The sequence below is a fragment of the Dipodomys spectabilis genome, unplaced genomic scaffold, assembly GCF_019054845.1.
Source record: "Dipodomys spectabilis isolate Male_0828 unplaced genomic scaffold, ASM1905484v1 ptg000061l, whole genome shotgun sequence".
Classification (NCBI taxonomy): Eukaryota; Metazoa; Chordata; class Mammalia; order Rodentia; family Heteromyidae; genus Dipodomys; species Dipodomys spectabilis.
The window spans coordinates 6,402,299-6,421,973 of NW_024870738.1; positions in this window are offsets into that span (position 1 = coordinate 6,402,299).

The following is a 19,675-nucleotide window of genomic DNA, read 5'->3' on the forward strand; positions in this document are numbered from 1 at the left end:
TGATCTATCTTTTCTCTCTGGTCCTTTGAAAGATCTCTTGGCAGTTGATATTTCAAAGTTGAATTATGATGCATTTAAGCATGAATTTCTTCTTTTTTAAATGTTCTGCTTGGTATGTGCTATTGTGTTTTTCAGCACTCTTGGAAGATTCTGGCCATTGTCTCTTCAAATCTCTCTCTCTCTCTCTCTCTCTCTCTCTCTTTCTCTCTCTTCTTTTCCCTCTTCATCCTTTCCTTGTTTATGTCCCTCTTCCTCCCTCCCCCTCCTTTTCTCTTTCACACCCCTCTTCCTGTTCCTTTCTCCTTCCCTCCCTCTCTTTCTGGAACCCCAGTAAGATTCATGTTTCACTCTCTGTGCTGCATTTTAGGTAATTTTCCAATCTTTTCAGCTGGATTTCATCTCCCGTTTAGCCTTTGGTAGCTTGCTTGTCTATAGGAATACACCTTTCATTTCTTTAATGTTTTTGGTCAGTCAAGGGGCTTGAATTCAGGGCCTGGGAACTGTCCCTGAGCTCATTTTCTCAAGGCTACTATTCTACCACTTTGAGCCACAGCTCCATTTTTCCAGTTTTTGAGTGCTTAAGTGGAGATGAGAGTCTCATGGGGACTTTTCTGCCCACGTTGGCTTCAAACTGCGATCTGAAGATCACTGCCTCCTGAGTAGCTAGGATTATATGAGTCAGCCACAACTGCCAGGTTATCTTTAAATATTTTATGTATAGCTGTTCTGTATCTGACAATCCCTGTATCTCTGTTACAGTATGTCTGAATGTACTATATATTGTTTATGTGCCTCTGACTCATAATAGCTTGCCTTTATATATTGTAAGATTCTTGCTTGATTTTAATTTATGGGAATTCTGTAACTCTAAGTTAAAGCTTCTCTTTCCCAGAGAAGCTTCGCTTTAGTCAGGGACACTCCCTTCAGCCACTGTGAGGATCCTAGGTTAGTATCCTGGCCACAATGCTGGCTCAAGTCTTAGTATTCCCATAACAATGTTGCCATTGGCATCTGTTCTCAGGATACTCCCCCTGCTCTGGTCTGGACTTGGACTGGTTTTTATTTGGGGAACTGTAGTTATAGAAGCCTTTAGAAATCTCTCCAACCACTTCCAAGACCAGAAATGCCCTGAAGAGTATCTTATATTCAAATTATGGTCATATATCTGTTGTGCAATGGGTGAGTCCCAACGCACATGTGAGCATGCCTACACAAACACACACACATGCACACACATGCACACGCACACACACACAAATACACACACATGCACAGTTTTCCATATTGTAGGAAGCAGAAGGTTCATTGTTAACATTTCAATCCTATGGTTTTAGACGAACATCTTGTTTGGAAAATGTAATTATTCACTGTTTTGCTTACTCTACCAAATATAAAATTTGGTTTCTTATTTAGTCCTTATTTGGTCATCTCTGTTGTTGGGAATAGTTACAAGTGTTAAGATGAATTTATGTATCGAAATATCAAGTGTACACAAGACACTTCGAAACTTAGATTCTTTCACCTTTGGAAGAAGACAGTGATCCTCCTGAGCAGGAGACCGGCGTGGCTCTGCGCTTGCCTCTCCCGCACACATGCATGGACATGCCAGTGCTATAACACTGCACCAACACCCTAGTAGCATTCACAGTCTATTGTATTGTTGCCACATATTTTACAGCCCATTTTTGCTAAGTCATTTTCCACTACCACTTGGAGAGAAAATTGGGGAGTCTACTCTAGATCCAGTTCCATGCCTCCCACTATTCATCTTCATGGGATAATTAAACTCTCTGAGCCTCCATCCCATTCTGGTCCACATGCATTACAAAAGGGCATCCACTCAAATGAAAAAGCAGCTGCGACACCCTCCTTTCTCCATCCCACTTCTTTCAGATTAGGCATGAAGAAAAGGGACTTGATCTGACATATATAAAAACAAACACTGGAGCATTGGTTTTGCTTGGAGTCCCTGGTATAACATGGCACAGAAGGGAAAGTATCAGTGCTGTGGACAAGTATCATTCTATATGGCACATTCTGTTACCAGGCAAACAATTCCTTGTATTCAAAACTTTCTTCAGGTACAGAGAGTTGTCCTTTCAATGAAAGGGCAAGAAAAGTTTAAATAAGTGGTCTTGGGACAAGTAGGGAAGGTTGAGTGGGAAAAGTATGGAAAGCATCTCAGTATTTACAGAAGACAATAAGGCCCTGAAGATTAAGAAGTCAAGAAGGAAAATTCAGCTATTGAACTTTCATTACAGACCTGCTACTTTTCTCCTTTGCTTGAATAAGTTCTAAAAAACATTACAATGAACAGAGATTGATGGGTGCAACAGTGTGTGCCTGCACCCCCACTAATGTGGGAAGTTGAGACAAGATGCTCATTTAAGCCTAGGAGCTCAAAGCTAGCTCGGGTACCATAGCAATAATAATAAGAATAACAATAATAATAGTAATTAAGGATAATAGTACCCATTTATCTATCATTTAGATTTGGTTTTTGGTAATGTCTTCTCATACTGGTCTCATCTACTTTTTTGCTGAAGTATTAAGAACCATAGACACAATAATATTTTGCCCTCAAAACCTTATCATGTCTTCTGTAATTTCAATGTCATTGCATCTAGCAATATTAACAGTAATTCTTTGGCATTACACAGCAAATTTTGTGCAATCTCTCTTGTAGCTGGTTGTTCACAACAGGACCCAATTAAAGACTAACGGATTGCATTTGGTGATTACATCTAAGACTCTATTAACCCAAATGGTCCTGGTAATTTTGATATCTTTTTTATCTCCATAACAATCTAAAGCTACAATAATCATTAGTTCCATTGTACAAATGCAAAAGTGAGGCTACAGAGGTAGTTATCCCAAGATCACAATATCTGTAAGTGTCTAGAGAACATTCTGTATTTTTAGCTGCCCACTACCCAATTCCCTTTCCTATTTGAAGTGAGTTCTACCACATCTTGGTGGTAGAATTCTGGGTACCAAGACAGAGGCACATAAGCTAGCTTAACAGATCAGATACCCTAGTCTAGGACTTTTGAGTTTAAACCAGTAAATCTTTCTAAAGTTAGGAAAATCTTGCATATTTACATTATCCAATATAGTGCCGACAGTCACACATAGCATCTACTCTAGTGAACAGTACAGATCTAGACAGAGTGACTTCAAGCTGCAGGAATAGATGAGAAATGAGATACATCATCAATGACAGAACTTCAGTGTCTAGGGGTGTTGGTAGTTCTGAGGGTTATGTTGATAGAGGTGTTCTAGATAGTTCACTTGTCCAGAGCCTAACTCATTACTCAGCCAATCAATGACCTAAACCACACAACAGCTATCCAATAAACTCCCCTTTTGGTTAAATTGTAAAGAATGAGTTTCTGTTGTTTGAAATCAACAATCCCTTGGCAAACACTGCCTGTTGCCAATCAGTTCATTCCCTCCCCTACTTAGGAACAGAATCACTATTCTTACTTAAGTACAAGTTATAGTTATTTGTGGCTATGTAACTAATTTCTGATCAGTGAGATACAGATAAAAAGTACGGTTCACACATTCTGGAAAGGACCTTTAAATAAGAAACACACAGTTTCCCTTCTTCCTTCTATCTGGGTGAGATATGCATATGATAAGAAAGACTGAAATGGCTCTCTTGGGCCATGAAATAGAAACCAAGTCTTGAGAATAGGTGAACATCAAAACAGAAAGAGCTGATAACCCTGTAGGTTATGAAGCTATTACAGTAGCCTCCATTGCTTTTTTTTTTTTTTTTTTTACAAAAGAGAATAACTTCTCTCTTATTTATTTCACTGTGGAATTTTTTTCTTTCTGTATTATTCTAATCCTGCTACTTTGAAGCTTAAAAGAATCCTTGCTGGGGGCTGGGAAGGTGGCTCAGTGGTAGAGCGCTTGCCTTGCATACCTGAGGCCCTAGGTTCGATTCCTCAGCACCATATAAGCAAAAAAGAAAAAAAGCCAGAAGTGGCGCTGTGGCTCAAGTGGTAGAGCACTAGCCTTGAGCTGAAGAGCTGAGGGACAGCACCCAGGCCAAGAGCTCAGGCCCCACGACTGGACCAAAAAAAAAAAGAATCCTTGCTGATAAAAGTGATAGTCATCGGGGCACGATTGGGGGGGGCAAATGAGTATTTTTAAAAGCTTCACATTTCATCACTTGGAAAGACCCTGGATTAGACTTCTGCTCAGAACTGGCTCTCTACCTCCATCTCACAGACAAGTTCCTCCATGGCTTCTAACAGTGAAAGAGGTCCCAAAAGTGGCCCAAGGAGAAAAGGATGCACAAAACACCGACACAAATTTACTAAGGAACAACTGCAAGAACTTGGTGAGCTATTCCATCAGACACCGTACCCTGATTTTACAAGCAAAGAAGAACTGGCGAAAAAAGTCTATTGCCCAGTGCATGTAATTGGTAACTGGTTTCAGAATAAGAGCGCCAAACTTCCATATGAAGAGCGACACAGGATATTTGCTATGTGGAAACACCAATACTATCTATCTTTCAATAGCCAGTATGTTCAGGCTGCAACTCCCAGCTATGCCAACGAGAGGTTCCTGACGGAGCAGAATGCTCAGACAGCTACAGCAGATTGGTCCCCTCTAGAGAAACAAGAAGGGAATCTCAGCCAGCAGATGGACTCCAATGCCAAAAGGTACCCAAACTATGTGTTAGAGGGTGAAGATGCCACAGGAAATGAGCATTCTCCACATACTTCTATCCTAAGCTTCAACTCCACAACATACCTACATCCCTCTACCATTTCTGAGCAGCATTTTGACAATGACGAGTATGAGGCCTTGGGAAGCCAACATGGAAGTCTTTGCCTTTTGCATCATGTTTCTAGGGAGTATGATGGATGGCAGCAGGAAGAGTAGAAAATTATTTCTATTAATTAAGACCATGACAGAACTAGAGCCACAGCAGAACGGGCCATGTCCGCTGCAGCAACATCAGACAGAGGATGCTAATCCAGGAGCAGCTGCCAAATAGGTCATCCCAGGCACCCACAGTAATCCAAGGCAAAGGCCCCCTCAGAAAGCTCCAATAATAGAAGATTTTATTCATTTTATTGTTAAGTGCCAGTACTGGAGCTTGAACTCAGGGCCTATTCACTCTGCTTAGTTTTTCAGTCAAGGTTGGAGCTCTATCACTTGTGCCACACTTCTACTTCTGGTTTTTTGTTGGTCTATCAACCATCTCTGCTTTGTCTGCTCAGATTGAACTGTTATCCTCAGATCTCAGCTTCTTGAGTAACAAGGATTATAGGCACGAGTCACCATTGCCCAGCATTGTAGTGTTTAATAGTAATGGGTTCTAAACTCAGGAAGGCAAGCCCTCTTCCACTGTCATGTCTTCAGCCCTTTGTTTTTGAAATAAGCTCTTGAAGATATCTGTGTGGCCCAAGCTGGCCTCAATTTTGTAATCCTCCTGCCTCTGCCTCTCAAGTAGCTGAGACTGCAGGTATGTACCACCGTGCCCAGTTTATTTATGAGGGGAAGGGAGGTTACTGGGGCATCGTGTATGGGAGGCTGTGAGGAAAGTGTTCTATCACTACTTGAGTTTCAAGAAGTAAATATTTTATAATCTGTGGGTAAGACTTCACTTATTCATTTATTAATGTTTGAAACTTGAAGTATCTGTCTGGATTTGTCTTCATGGTTAGATTGTTGACTCCCAATCCCATATTGTATTTGTTTTGTGTGGCTGTATAACTAAAATAAAATAAAGTCATAAGGTAGTTCCTATACCGAAAAAAAGTGATAATCATCAAAATAAGGAGGATGGACATGTCTTGATTAATAGTTTTTAACTGGTTTGTATTCTTTAGGCATGTGTGGGCTTTCCATTGCTCTCTGGGTCTAGGTCTTGGGGATGAGTGTGCTTGTATTAATATAAGCTTAAATACTATTTCCTATCTCTAAAATAGAAAATATAACCCACTGTCTCCAGTGGCCTTCTCAGTTATTTCCCTCCCACATGCATTATTATTTTCTTATTCTCTTGCTAACAGTCTCCTCTGGTTGTAATAAATCACTTGTAGTCTGGGACTTGGCTTTCTTTTTTCTTTTTTCTAGCCCTCTAGCCTCTTAGCATGAAGTGTTCTGGGTACATTGATTCTGTATCCAGTACATCTCAACTCTGACTGAGCATCAGAATCACGAGAATGATTTCAAAGGGAATCCCAAAAAGTTGAAGAAGTTGATCCCCCCCACACCCCCGCCCCCGCCCCCGCCATAGGCCTTCTAATTCCTCCTTTCAAGCTCTATGGCATGGCATTCACATCTCCTTTCTCCCAGCATCTTGCCACTAGATAGATGGCTTTAGCACTTCCTACAGATCAAAGATCGCTCATGGCTTTCAAAATCAGGATAGTAGCTGGTGCTTCACAAATGTGTATCTGCGCCACTTTACTTTTTTTTTTCCTTTTGAAGATACACATCTAATCTTCTAGCACAATCTGACAATTCTTTGCCATTATTTTAGAATTCTAGAGACTGAGTCATCCCTTTTGTAATGTGTCAGGGGGCTGAAAAGTGCAAGATCAAGGGGTTAACGTGGAGGAAGGCACAATGTGAGAGAAAAAGCATGAAAGAACCAGAAAAGAGAATAGCTCTCTTTCTCGAATGATCCTTCTCCTGGGATGACTGACTCATTCCACCATGAGGGGAGTGACCCCATAACATAAACACTTGCTGCTAGGCTCCACTTCCCAATAACCACTACATTGAAGATTTCATTTCAAACACACGAACTTTGAGGGACATACTCAAACCATAGCACACAGTAATTGGCAAACAATAGATACTTGTTGAAGGCCTATCTATGAAAAATATCTTGACCTGAGTTCAAGGAGCATTGCATTTGGTTCTGGGAAAAAAACATTGGGATCACTAGAATTTTCTATTCAGATTCCATCAAAGATATGAATTGAGGGTTCTTTTGCGTTTTATATAACTGCTAGGCAATAAACTTGCTCCAAGTTAGAAACATGATAAAGCCTTAAAAATATCTCAGTTACTTCAAAGAAATACCTGACAACCCCTTCTACCTTTCCTTTCACACAACTTTGTCCGGAGCCCTAAAGGGAGTCTCTCTGCATGATAAGCTTGACTATCTCGCTGGAACATCTTGAGGCTGTTTACATTATCTGGTCTTTTCATCGTGCCCCAAACAAAGACCAGGTAGCTGCACCACCTTTTCACACTGCCCTAAGCAAACATCCTGCAGCTGCTACAGCCAATGAAAAAGCTTCCTTATTCTAAGCATGTAAATACCCCTGTGTGAAAAATAAAAACTGGCAGCTTGATCAGAATCCTTGTCTTGCTGTCCTTCTTCGTGTCTCTTGTCCCTTCATTCCTTCCTGCTTAGGTTCATTGCCCTCGTTGAAGTCCTGCGGGTCGGGACACAACATTTTAACCTAGACTACTGATGTTCACGTTTTTAATACTCTCATTATTTTAAATGGTCAGGTATAACAAGACATGGTCACAATCTACTAGAAGCCCTAAGTGGACCATTCATTTAATGCTGTCTTAAAGGTGAGCTCCTTTACATAACCAAGAACACACAGTGAAGCTAAAACCCAACAACGAATTAGATCACACAAAATGAATACTTTTGGAGCTGGAGGCCAGATGTCCTGAAGAATTTTTCTAAGGAAAAACTCTAAGATAAACTGCCTCTGTTGGTTTGCTGCCCAGCAAACTGGAGCTGCTATTGCATCAGACTGCAACAATAGCTTGATCTTTGTCTTGATCTCAGTTATTTTTGGCCCCAATATGTTGAGATTATGTTCAATAACTGCACTGGAAACAGCCCTATCAAGTCTCTTCTTTGTTTCACGCCCCAGATCTTGACTGGGAATAGTACAATGCTTCATTAGGGACTCTAAAGGGCCTATGCCAGAAATCCCTGGGAAGCCCCAACAGAAAGATACCAAAGCTTTTTGGGAGGATGAAATGAGAACAATAACTTACCAATGGTCAATTAAATACAGTATTCCTTCTTTGCTGGGACAAGCAAGTGACTGAGCCTCATCATTTGTGTCTGCTTCTTGCAATTGGTGTCATTGACTCATCCCACAAAGCATCATGCCTTGAGCTCATCAGGCTTCATGCTTCATTTAAGCCACGCTGGGAGATGAGTACCACTGCTAGCCTCCCTTGAAGGAAAACGTTAAATTAAAACCAACCCCATTGCCAGTGTCTCAGAATAAAAGAAATCTACTAAGTGAGACAATTGTAAAGTATCATCTCCTCCACTCTGCTCTTTTTTTTTTTTTTTGCCAGAATATTCTATTAACTAAGCAACATTCACAGCCTTGTCAGGATTCCATATTGCAGTCCACAGACTTAATTGAGACCATACAGAGAGAATAGCAAACATGAGCAGTTTCCCAGGGCCTTGGGATTGTTGAAAAAAAGAGCCAGATATTAGGGACTGCGATTGATGAGATTGTATAGGGAACACAAAGGCTCAAGCACAAGATCTACTGAAGTCTACTTTCAAAATATGCTTGGCTTTCTAACCTATATGAGAAGTTTTTAAATTAAGAATGATTAAGTCAGAAATAAAAAGACTTTAGGGTCATCCTTTGGTTTTGTTTTTATTGGTTTTTACGGATAAAATATCTGGGATTAAGAAAGGTATAATGACTAGATACAAAACTCAAAATCACACAATTGGGTTGTAGCTGATCCATGCCCATTTATTTGTGCACAACTGTCAGAATATCTTTGCTAGCTAATTACAACATTGGAAATGTTTGAGTGAATGAGGTTCAGCTTGCATGCAATCTTCATTTGAATGTAGACACGACCACAACAGAGCAGAGATAGTATTATGTTTTACCTCATAACCAACATTACACAAAAAAAATCTTTCTAAACTACTGGTAGCAAAAGAACCTACTTAGGGTTCAATTCTTGAATGTCACCTCTAAGGACATCCTTAGATTCTCACATCTGGTTCATGTAAGAGTAGCAAGTATTATAAAAATATTTGAGCTGATCCACATTACCTGGAATTCATGTCATTTCATAAGTGAGAGCTTGTTTCAACACCCCTGATGGTAATTAGCAAGACATTTATTTCACTAATAAAACTCCTTTTTGACATTTGTCATGCTCATTAGCAAAACCAAGATGATCTAGATGGCAGCAGTGGGTATAGTAACAGCCTCTGGAGGATGGCCTCTCTGCTTAGAATATGCATACACCAGCCTTCATGTGGGCACCTTTGACTGGCATCGATGCTATTGCTCAACCTAATTTAACAAAAGTGATGTCACTGTAATTGGTGAAATTTTAAAAGTAAATTTCAAATGTTACACCAAACTGCTCAGTGATGAAATAAAGTTCAAACTCAGGTTTATGGTTTCCATTTCCAAATCTTTCCCAAAGCACCACCTCCCTCTCTTATAACATATAGATCAGAAAGTTGCTAAACATATGCTAGGGGGAAAAATGCCAAAATAATACATCATTCCTGGTTGTGCAATTGGGATTTTCTGAAATGGATTCTTAAAACCCCTGACTGGTAGTCCTATGACTTTCACAAAGGAGTACATTTTAGGGTTGTGAACCCACTTTCCCATGGAGCCATCAGTAGGTGTCTGGGTGACCTTTTGGTATGATGCCACAAGAGACTACACAGAAAACTGTATGTTACCCACACGGTGGCTTTGCTTTCTGGCTTGTTGGACGGGACCTGTGGGGTGTGGAGAGATGGCCTCAAAACCAGTATCGAATAAATACTTATCAAGTTAAATTGTGCTGAAATCCTGTTGATTCTTCTGGGACACTGAATCTTGCTGATTCCTATGGGACACTTAGCAGGGACATTTTGGACACGCCCATGGGGCACCGATTTAGGCTTAGAATTGTTTGATTAGAATCCTGTCATTCTCTAAGATTTTGTGTAATCCTTACCATTAGCTTCATCTTAGATCACTTAAGGAGTTTATGAAATTGAGTCTAAGGTAACTAAATCAGCCTCTGGGGCTAGGGACTAGGCATCAGAATTTTGTTTTTGATAAGGTGAGATTCTTAGATGACTTGAATATGCAGCCAAAACTGAGACCCAAATGTCTAATCCAACACGTCTCAAATAGCAATGTGCAAACCACCTACGAACATTCCTGGGACCCAGATTCTGAGTCTATTGGTCTGAGGTAGGGCCTGATAGTGCATTTCTAATAGGCTGGCAGGGTATATTGCTGTTGCTGGCCTACTTACCATGCTTGAGTGGCAAGAACTCAATCTCCCCCTAAAGGGTTTTGAGATCAAAACCACTAAAGTAAAATTGGAGATGGGACCAAATAATCAACTCAGTCCCATAATTTACTTTTTTTGAGAATGTAAAGATTAGAGCTATGTGAATAAGATGCAAATAAAATAGTTAAACATTTAAAAAAGACAGAATTTTAACTTCCTGTAGACTTAGTTTAAATGTTCATGCACGCATGTGCACGCATATGCGCACACACATGCACACAAGCCTGGCTCTAGGTCCAAAGAACTCATTACCTAATGTACTTAAAAGTTGTTTGTTTTTTTAAAGGGCCTCCTCCCTTCCTTAGTTGTTAATCCTTTTTTTCTATGTCTTGGTGGTCTCTGCTAGAGTAAGATTGCTATGCTTGTTCTTTTCCCAGCTTTAGTTTAGGTGGATTGTTTGATCCAGAGCTGGTGCACAAAGCTGAATTACCAATAGCCAATGGAGTGCAAATAGCCTAGGCCTCTGCAAAGGAAAGGACAATCTACATATAAACAAAGAGGTAGGCGGAGCCTCACCGAGTGGCCTTCTTAAGACACCTGCATAAGTAGACAACCCAGGCCCCAGCAGCCCAACTCTGAAGGAGGAGTCCTAAAATTTTGCAAACTCAGAAAGAAAAGCCAATCTAAGCCATCCCCACAGAGCCTAAGGTACAAGTGCTTGTGAATTATGTTATCACAGCACAGCAGGACTGCAAAAAGCACAGACTATGAGCCGTATATAAATGATAAGGGATCAGTCAACGAGTAGATCAAAGTCAATTAAACTACAAATTTTTTTTGGCCTGATTCAGGAAAAATTGCAACCTTTCTGGATCACACAAGAGTGTCTAATTGTCCAAAAAGAAACCCAAAGACTGGGGGTGGGGTAGGGTGAAAAAGACCTGCTCACTGGACTCCAAAAGGCTAACGTGCAATTTGTGTTCTTTTCATGTAGATTAAATGCATGGACTGCAGCTTGTACTGCTTAGATACGCAGCAGGGAGTCAAAAGCTTGGGTATCAGTCAACCACAGCCAGCAGCTAAAACCACAGAGCCAAATCTGTTATTGTGCCTTACGAGAGACACTTAATCTAATCTAATGGGAGCAACCATCCCCACCCCCAACTCAACAAATAAAAGAGCATTACCAACAGCAATGGTAGGTGTAATGTTAAGAGAAAGCACCAAATTTGGGGTGGGGGGAGGGTGATAACATAATTAATGACTTCTCTAGTCTCCTGCTTGGTCCTTTTAAATTCTGTCTTCCTGCTCACACACTCTAGTCAGGCATTGTGATGGAAACTCTGGGATGCAAATAGCAGGAGGCAGCAGCCTGCCTTCTTGTATTCATGTATTCACAGAAAACCATGTGTCCTCAGCATAAGAAAGTGAAATGTCGAATTGGGGGTCCTAGGACAGGTGCGGCACACCTTTCAGGATGAAACTGGAGACCAGGACAGAATAGACTAGCAGAACATCTAAAACAAGAGTTCATCTTGAAAGACATGAAATCTAACCCGCTCTAGTTCAGGAACTCATTCTCCAATATTCCTGTCCGGTTTGGAAACTACTTCTAGGAAAAGAGGGAAAAAAAAAAAAACCTCCCAGAATATATTCCCTTCCATTTCCAAGTCATCACATAAATAATCCTTGAATTGAGTGCTTCTCTGACTTGGAAATACATACAACACCGTGGGATCTTGTTAAAATGCAAATTTGAATTCAGTAGTTCTGCCACAGGGTGTGAGATGTTGCTTATCTAGAAGCTTCCAGGCAATACCAATGGTTATGCTTTGAATAACAGCTTCAGTGGTCTGACATAAATCAAGCCTCAGTTTGTTAGCTTGGTTGCGTCTTGTACTAAGAAGGCTGAGATTTCTATATTCATCCTTCCATGGCCATTTCTCCTGCAAGTTCATGGACTTAAACCGATGGCCAGCTTTCCTACAAAAGCAAATGCACATAGCATAGTTTCTTGGATTATACATACTAAATATCTTTTTGGTTAAGTCATCAAGTGCACTATTGCAGAAGGTTCACCAAATGACAGACATGAAACAGTTCTTTTTTTAAATCAAATTCATTCATTGTTTATTTCTGGCCCCAAATCACCATAAAACTTGGTAACTCAACCAAAAAAATATTTATTTTGACTATTTTTATAGATATATTATTTATTTTATATTTTTATTCCAAAACCCAGGGATGAGTAGTTCAAGGGCAGCTTGGCCAGATGGCTCTGGCTTCTGAGCTCTCATTAATAGTCCAGTCAAATGTTAACCAAGCCTGCAGTTATCTGCAGTCCTGACTGACTAGACAGTCTGTTTCTCAAGTGGTCCATTCCTCTGGCTGACCAACCAATTGGTGCTGACTGCTGGGAAATCTCAGATCCTTTTCATGGGAATATCTTCATAGGGCTGATTGAATGACTTCATAATAGCATCACACACAACTGGCTTCTTCCAAACCAAGTGAGCAAAAAGAGCAAGCTAGAATGCTATAACAGCCTTACAAAATGTTGAAAGTATGTTGAAAATGAACTATACAACTTGTGGGAGTGAGGGGTCATGGAGGGAAAAATTGGGAGAAAATGAAGGAAGAGGTAACATTGTTCAAAAAGAAAGGTACTCATGACCTGACTTATGTAACTATAACCCCTCTGTATGCCATCTTTACAATGTTGATTTTTTTTAAGATGTAACATCTTTGATGAGCAGAGCTCTGCAGTCACAGGCAACACTTTTACTGTATTCTAGTGGTCACACAGGATGGGCGTGGATTCAATGGAGAGGTGACTTCCCACTGTGTGAATACCGTATGGGACCATGTTGACTGTTCTGTCCTCACTGCTTGAGTTCCAGGCTAAAAGTCGCTTTTCTGTTTCCAAACTTCTTTATGATCATTGTTCTTGTTATTAAAATTGAGCAGTTTATACATGTAAATGAATGAAATCAGAGCCAATAAAGAGTTGTTTCTAGGGAAAGAAACTAAGTTTAAAATTATGGAAAAATTCAATAGTCACAGGTAGCTAAAAGATGCTATAGAATTCTGTATATACCAAACAATTGTAAAAGACTGAATTTTTAAAAATTGGAGAGATTACTCACTGAGCTTGCCACACAAATGTCTGGTTCTACTTTCAAGAAACTGAAATTGGGGGGAGGGGGTAGTTGTGGAGGTGGGAGGGAAGGGATGGTAGGGGGAAAACAAAGGAGGAGGCAACAATGCTCAATAGGAAATGTACTCATTACCTTGCTCATGTAACTGTAACCCTCTGTACAGTATTTTCACAATAACAAGAAACTGAAATTGGAAGTCATAGTGCATTTTGTTATGGCTCATGCAAGACGGAAAGCCTACAACTTCTATCAGATTTGTATTCAAACAAAATGCCCAGCAAAAATTGAGTTACTAAGTCAGGCACTGAGGGCTCACACCAGTAATCCTAGTTATTCAAGATGCTAAAATCTGAGGACCGCAGCTCAAAGCCAGCCTGGACAGAAAAGTTCATGAGAGTTATCTCCAATTAACCAGCAGAAAGCCCAAGTGTAGGAGTGGCTCAAATGGCAGAGTGCCAGCCTTGAGTGAAAATGCCAAGCAAAGCATGAGTCCCTGAGTTCTAGCCCTAGTGCTGGCACACACGCGCGTGCGCATGCACGCGCACACACACATACACACACACACAGAGAACTTAAGTGAATAAATACATAGTCACATGTTTTAAGTAAATAGAATATTTTAAGTTTGCACTATTGTAAAATAGTTCTGCTTGTACTTTTTTAAAACTAATTAACCAACTAAATTATGGTTTAAATGACTTAGTATGAAATCATGCATTTGAAGTGAGAAATTGTTCCTGGACCTGGTGTTTTCATTTAAAACTGGGAGGAAGTGGCGCTGTGGCTCAAGTGGTAGAGTGCTCTCCTTGAGCTGAAGAGCTCAAAGACAAGCACCCAAGCCCAGAGTTCAAGCCCCACGACCGAGGAACAAAAAATAAAACAAAAAACAAACAAAAAACAAAAACAAAAAAAACCACAAGAAGCTGAGAAAAAGAAAGGATAAAGCTAGAGAGAAGGAGTGCAACGTCCTCATTTTAGCAAGTTGTGAGGTGAGGCTTAGAAACCTCATCCACTTGCTACCAAGTTGGAATCCCAGTTACCTATTCTACACATGCCTTGAGTTTTTCTTTTTTTTTTTTTTTTATTGTGAAAATACCATACAGAAGGGTTACAATCACATGAGCAAGGTAATGAGTACATTTCTTATCAAGCATTGTTGCCTCCTCCTTTGTTTCCCCCTCCCATCCCTTCCCATCTCCCCCCCCCCCTCCCATGCCTTGAGTTTTATAATGCCTTTTTTGGCAGCTTCTCTTCCCTCACAAGGCACCTTGCCATTTATTTTAATTTGTTTTCACTCACACACAATGGTTGGGAAGCAATACTACTTGCTGGCCACCAAAAAAATGCATGCTCACTCTTTGATGGTATGGAGGCGCTCCTAGGAAATGCTTTCATGAACAGTAGCTATATTCTGCGGCCCTGTTTTCCTCCAGATGTAATTCTGCAACTGGTTCTCAGTGATGAAATATGACTGGAAATGATACATAGCCCCTCTAGACTAAGGTTTATGAAGGACATGTGCCTTATCAATGGCCACATGGGCAGGACTCAGATCCTCAGAGACAGCAAGTTACAAGGTGGAAGATGAAATACTGAATCAGCACGAACATGTACAAGGGACTATTATGTGGCATAACACTTAAATTTGGAGAGTTCTCCTTATAGTAGCCAATATGACGGATGTTATTTTAATATTCCTTATTATTCTGCCCTCTTCGTCTTCCTTCTCCAGCCTCTTCTGCCTCACTGGGACTATTGCTCCCTAGTATGACCTATGGATGCTTAACCTAAGGGATCTATACAACAAATTTTGTACAAAATATGTTGTGTATAGATACATTCTGTAAAGGAGGAGAAAAGTAATTTTGTGGGCTTCTCATGGAAGCCTAGGAGCCCCTCAAATTTTTATGAAAAACTCTTCTGTGAGAGTCGCCTTCAATGTGTTATTCCTAACTTAATCTGTAATGGTAATTCACTCTATGCTTTAGAGATCTGAATATCTGCATAAATCATACATGAAAATGAAAGGGAATGCAAAAGTACAGAGCCCCAGTCAGATTTTGAATGCAAATGGAGAAGCACATTATGGCATAAATAGAATAGTGGGCTGAGAAATGTGAATGAAAGTCCCCTCTGGGACTTATTCAGTAGCTACTCATCTCCTGTTGCAGTAAAGATTGCCCCAGAAAGTCTCCTAGTGACCTCAAAGAGCTACCATACTCCTTTCCAACCACCTAATTTATGACCTAAGACTAAGATGTTGCTTTTGTGTATTCTGAGAAGTAATTCTACTCTAGCTCAACTAGTGTGTTCCATGAAGTTTATGTCTAGCAAAACTACCTTAATGCTAAAAGCAGTAAAAAGAAAAATATCTTGGCCTGCAGGATCCTTGCAAACGGTTGGAAATATGAGATCGTGGATCATGCCTGTCCCAAGCATTGAAAATTATGGGGTGGAACTAAGAGTCTCCAGAGGGTTCATTATTCATATGAAGGTGTCTAGTCTCTTCAGAGTCTGGGAATGACCTGAATTCTAAGCCATGGGTTGACATAGAGCTTCCCATTTTATTGGGGAGATTTTAATAGAGCAGATATAAATACATCACTTTCATCTTGAAGGAGTGTGAAGAATTATGGTATCAACAAAAAGTACTTTCCTTGAAGAAGCAAGAATGCAGGTAGGAGGTAGAAACGCTCATCCCGCTAAGCTAAGGAAGTATTAATCTTTCAGGATAGCCTCCCCGACTCTGCATTCTTGACTATTGTCTGCAGATAACTTCTCTTGTTGTTCCCATTTTTAGACAAGGATTTATAATTTTTAAATAAAATATATTGCTATTATAAAGGTGATGTACAGAGAGTATATAAATTGTGTTCTGCAGATATTTTGGACCTTGATCTTAACCTTGGTTAAACTTAGTGTTCTCAAAGTGCGAACCCCAGAGCAGCAGCAGCAGCAGCAGCAGCAGCAAATTCTTACACCCTATTCCAAACCTGTTAAAACAAGACACTCTGTGGATAGGGTCCAGCCAAGAGTTTCAGCACAACTTCCTGGGCATTCTGACGCATGTTCAAAAGGAAGAACCTTTACCAAAAGTCAGGCTTTCACTGCTGAAACTTGACACATTCAGCATGTTTAGCAGATACGCGTCAATTTTCTTCCAATACTGAAATGGTGGAGGTAGCCTTGAAGATATTTTAGTTTGGGAACTCTAAGAGCCGTACATCGGAAAAAGAATAATTCGCCTTCCGAAAAACTGAAGCCTTATACATAGATGGCCTCCAACTTACATTGGTTTAACTTCACAATTTTTCAACTTTATTTTACTGTAATCATATATTTTATTTAAGCCCATAAATATTTAATTTCATGACAACACCTTTATACAATTACTTGACGATAATAAAAAAATAAAGGTTTCCGGTGTATAATTTTTTAAAAAATATACTAAATATTTAAATTCCTTTATATATGAAGGGATTTTTTTTTACTTTTGAAAATTTTGACTTAATACACATTAATAACACAAAGGGGGTTCCATTTTAATGGTTCTGAACATTTGTACAATGTACTTTCAGCAATTCTGCCCCCTCTTTCATATTTGACTTATCCTTTTTTTCCCCCTTTCTCTACTTACATTTGGTGTTTGGTTGATTTCATTATGTTGCTTTATATGTTTGTGTGTGGATAAATATATGTGTACATATATGCATATATATACACAGAGAAAGTATATATACTTACATATCTACACCATATCCATATCCATAGATAGATAGATAGAGATAGACCCCTCAGTATCCTTTACTTTACCTTGATGCAAAAGTGACATGCAAACAGGGCACCAGTGGCTATGCCTGTAATCCTAGCTATTCAGGAGACTGAGATCTGAGGATCAAGGGTTGAAGTCAGCCCAGACAGGAAAAGTCTGTGAGACTCTTGTCTCCAATTAACTACCAAAAAAGCCCCAAGTGGAGTTGTGGCTCGAGGGGTAGATTGCTAGCCTTGAGTACAAAAGCTCAGGAACATTGCCAGGTCCTGAGTTCAAGCCCCAGGTTCTGCACGTACACATGCACACACGCATGCACACACACACACACACACACACACACACACACACGCACACCACCAGTGATATGTATTCAGTAGGAACTTTACTTTGAATTTTGAATTTGACTCTTTTCCCAGTTTGATGCTGCATAATGGTGGGCAGTGGCAACAATCCACAGCTCCTAGTCAACCTAGGATCGTGGTGAGAAACAACTGTGCCATATTGCCAAGGCAGGAAGTGCAATAGATTAGGTGTATTTAGTGCATTTTAGACCTAGGGTAATTCTAACTTGCAATGGAACACACCAAGAGTGAAGGAGCATTTGTACCATGAAATGCATCCTGTTCAATCAAGCATTTCTGAGCCTTCTTTGTTTGAAGTGCTCCTGAGTGGTCATTCCATTCCACGTAAGTTGTAACATGCGGGGAGATTTGCTGGGTGCTTACAACCCATCTTAGCCTGCTCTCCCACTTCAGAAAAGAAATGCCCACCTAGCTCAAAGATAGCCTGAGCCAGGAGCTGGTGTCTCCCTAGCTGCTCAGGAGACTGAAACCTGGGGATTGCAGTTCAAAGCCAGCCTGTGTAGGAAAGTCTAATTAAACACAAAAACAGCAATAAGTGGAGCTGTGGTAGAGGGCTAGCCTTGAACAAAAGAGCTCAAGGACACTACCCAAGCCCTAAGGTCAAGCCTAGGTACCAGCACAAAAAGTGACTTCAAAAAGCTTGGGAATCTCTTTCACTTCAGTCGACTCCCTTAGATCATGTAGTTTGCAAGTTTGCTATTGCAGTTTATTAGAGGAAAGAAAGACTGATTTCTAGTGCTCAGAGATTTAAAGCAACTGTTTGATGCAGAAATCACTGCCAGGAGCCATCTTCATGTTCTCCTTGCCCCTCTCATCTCCTCTTCCTCTCTTCATTACCTTTTCACCTTCTGCCTCTTTTTTCCTCCAGTTTGCTCCCTTCTTCTCTGTGTTTAATACCTTGAAAGATGCACTTCTCAACACTCACTTTGAATCCTTTGAGATTATTAGTTAAACTATAGAATGCTCGGTCCTGCATTCAATCAACTGGATCAGCATTGGGGGAACAGCCCAGAAACTTGAACTTTAAACATGCCACCCAAATGACGCTAACATGCATGAGTTTAACAGTCATCCCCCAGAATCTCAGAAGATTGGTATCTCTGATATCTCTTAGGAATTGAGACGGAATTCTATTCTATAGTATCCAAAGCAGGCTGGGCCATCTGTCTGGCTGCACTGGCTGTCAGTGGTGGAAGTCACCTGGCTTCTTTGTGGTCTCCATTTTCTTCTAAGTGGTTTTTGGAGGGAAGATGATGGGAATTACACCCATGTAATAGTATCACCCTCCTGTTTTCATCACCCTCCAGGCTGGAAAAGATGCTGAAGCTCAAAGCAATCATCTTATTTGTACTTTTAATGAGGCATAAAGATTTGTTTAAGCCCAGGCTCCCCACATTTACAATACTCTGTAGGAAAACTGCAGTATGTTTCCGTTGAACTCGGGTATTCATCATGTCCTGAACTTGGGAACTGAAACATCGCCCTAGACTGAAATGGGAGTTCTGCCTGTGGTTGTGAGCTCCTATTTATAGCAGGTTCTTGTTGGTTTCTTCCACATCTACGTGTCATCCTTCCTTTACACACTAAGGTGCTTACTGAATACATGGCTGTTATGTTCATTGTTGTTTAGTACTTACAGCATGGTTACATGAAAAGCACCCAAAAAACTATTTATCAAATGAGTACTACATGAGAGTACCTATTAGAATTAAGCCTGGTTGTGGATACCCTATAATCCAAGCTCTTTAGGAGGCAAACCCCAGGAGGCTCTTAGATGGAGGCCAGTCTGGGCAAAAAGTTAGTGAGACTCTTCCTCTCCCAACCAACAAAGTGAGCGTGGTGGTGTGCATCTGTAATTCCAAGTATTAGGAGGCATAGATAAAAGGATATTGGACCATAGCCAGCATTTGAGAATAAAAAAGAAAAGAAAAACAAAACAAAACAGGATACTGCATCTAAACCATAAGGGCTGGAGGTGTGGCCTATGTAATAAGGTATTTTTCTTGAGCTTGTGCTCAAGGCCCTGACTTCAAACACCAGTGCTGCCATATAAGATGATGTTAAGTGAAATGAACTCCAAGACATGGACACAAGAGGTTTTTCTTTGTTGTTGTTGTTGTTGTTTTTAAATTGTGAAA